This window comes from Lucilia sericata, unplaced genomic scaffold (assembly GCF_015586225.1).
Source record: "Lucilia sericata isolate MDLA Ls3-8-SP2 unplaced genomic scaffold, ASM1558622v1 Contig001058F_arrow, whole genome shotgun sequence".
Classification (NCBI taxonomy): Eukaryota; Metazoa; Arthropoda; class Insecta; order Diptera; family Calliphoridae; genus Lucilia; species Lucilia sericata.
Window position 1 is genome coordinate 82351 of NW_023995035.1, and position 3116 is coordinate 85466.

Below are 3116 nucleotides of genomic sequence, written 5' to 3' on the forward strand. Positions count from 1 at the left end.
GTTTGCAAAATGATAAAACAAAATATTAAAATAAAAATGCATAAATATATATAGAGAGAATTCCAAAGATAGTTAAGAACCTGAACTATATTCTTGATTGAAAATAGCTCAGAATCTAAACTATTCTCTAGACGGAAAATAGCTCAGAATCTGAACTATTCTTTAGACGGGAAATAGCTCAGAATCTGAAAAATTTTCTAAATGGAGAATAGCTCAGAATCTGAACTATTTTCTAGACGCAGAATAGCTCAGAATCTGAACCATTTTCTAGACGGAAAATAGCTCAGAAACTGAACCATTTTCTAGACGGAAAATAGCTCAGAATCTGAACCATTTTCTAGACGGAAAATAGCTCAGAATCTGAACTATTTTCTAGACGGAAAATAGCTCAGAATCAGAACTATTTTCTAGACGGAAAATAGCTCAGAATCAGAACTATTTTCTAGACGGAAAATAGCTCAGAATCTGAACTATTTTCTAGACGGAAAATAGCTCAGAATCTGAACTATTTTCTAGACAAAAAATAGCTCAGAATCTGAACTATTTTCTAGACGGAAAAAAGCTCCGAATCTGAGCTATTTTCTAGAGGGAAAATAACGCAGAATCTGAACTATTTTCTAGACGAAAAATAGCTCAGACTCAGAACTATTTTCTAGACTGTAAATAGCTCAGAAACTGAACTATTTTCGAGACTGTAAATAGCTTATAATCTGAACTATTTTCTAGACGGAAAAGAGCTCAGAATCTGAACTATTCTCTAGACGGAAATAGCTCAGAATTTGAACTATTTTCTACACTGTAAATAGCTTAAAATCTGAACTATTTCCTAGACGCAAAATAGCTCAGAATCTGAACTATTTCCTAGACGCAAAATAGCTCAGAATCTGAACTAATTTCTAGACGGAAAATAGCTCAGACTCCGAACTAATTTCTAGACGGAAAATAGCTCAGAATTTGAACTATTTTCTAGACGGAAAATAGCTCAGAATCTGAACTATTTTCTAGACGGAAAATAGCTCAGAATCTGAACTATTTTCTAGACGGAAAATAGCTCAGAATCTGAACTATTTTCTAGACGGAAAATAGCTCAGAATCTGAACTATTTTCTAGACGGAAAATAGCTCAGAATCTGAACTATTTTCTAGACGGAAAATAGCTCAGAATCTGAACTATTTTCTAGTCGGAAAATAGCTCAGAATCTGAACTATTTTCTAGACGAAAAATAGCTCAGAATCTGAACTATTTTCTAGACGGAAAATAGCTCAGAATCTGAACTATTTTCTAGTCGGAAAATAGCTTAGAATCTGAACTATTTTCTAGTCGGAAAATAGCTCAGAATCTGAACTATTTTCCAGACGGAAAATATCTCAGAATCTGAACTATTTTCTAGACGGAAAATAGCTCAGAATCTGAACTATTTTCTAGACTGTAAATAGCTTAGAATCTGAACTATTTTCTAGACGGAAAATGGCTAAGAATCTGAACTATTTTCTAGACGGAAAGTATCTCAGAATCTGAACTATTTTCTAGACGGAAAATAGCTCAGAATCTGAACTATTTTCTAGACTGTAAATAGCTTAGAATCTGAACTATTTTCTAGACGGAAAATGGCTAAGAATCTGAACTATTTTCTAGACGGAAAATAGCTAAGAATCTAAACTATTCTCTAGACAGAAATAACACAGAATCTGAGATATTTTCTAGACGGAAAATAGCCCAGAATCTGAACTATTTGTTAGGCAAAAAATAGCTCAAGATATAAACTAACTCTAGACAGCAAATTGTACCGATTCTGAACTACAATCGGTACAAAAAAAAAATCGGTACGCGAATATAGCTATACAAGAATTAGATAATAATCTAAACTAATTCTAGACTGCAAATAGTACCGAGTGTGAACTATGATCAATACAAAATACGACAATTATTTCTCAACTCAACAAAATGTACAACATATAGTCACACAATAATTAGACTTTACTTAACCCCGTTTCAAAACAACATAATTAACATATGACCCTCATTAAAACTAAGATTTGTACAAATATTTAATACAAATTGTTTTTCCCCTCCACAAAATCTTTGGCAAATTAAACTAAAATCGAATTAAGTATTTGTAAAACGTCGTCTCAATGCTGTAAGAAAAAGGGTGGTGTAATGAAAATGTTAAGCTTTTGCCCATTAATATATTACACAATTAAAATACTCAATATGAACAAAGTCAATTTGAAGAAAAAAAAAAAAAAAACGGCAATTAAAATTAAACGTTTATGACTGTTGAATGTTTTTCATGTTTTAAAGTTGAAATTTATATTCAACAAAAATGGCACGTCTCTTATTGCAAATGAATTCCAATGGAATTCTCTAACATGCTACGTAACTGCAAATACACTGAGAGGATTAATACATATAATTAAAATCAATAGTTTTATAAACTATATGTAGGCTTTAAATGGAAAAGTAAGTTAACAGCTTTTTATGGTCCTTCGAACCGTAATTCATTTTTACAACTTCAAATTATTTAAATTATTCTACATGTATTTCTCCAACTTCACATAAATTCCAAACATAATCTTATAATTCTGAATATTTCTCATTATTTGTATTTTTTTTGTAAATTTCAAACTCTAAATATTTTATTTAGTTGCTGTATGTATCAAGTTAAAATTATTTAATTTAGTTCTCTTTAGATAATTTTCATACCAATGCAATTTTATTTACACACACATACATACACAATGTATGGCTTTATGTAAAGTATATATGTGTTGGTAAAACGTGCTCTTGATTTTATTGGAAAACAAATTAAACAAAAAAAAAAAAAAAAAACAAAGTTTATAACTTTAACACAGCTGCTTTTAACACACATTTATTACACCAATAAACATTTACAAAGATTACAAACATACAGACAAGTAAAATGTATGTATACTCTACATTCATGACTCCCTATATAAACAAAATTTACATACTCCTCAAACAGACATATGTTTACGCTTACAGTATTGCTAAAACTAAAGCAAGTTTCGCTAACTATGTAATCAAAATAAAATAGAACCGAATCTGAACTACTTCTAAGCTGGAAAAAGCAGAGAATCTTAACTCTCTCTTAAGCT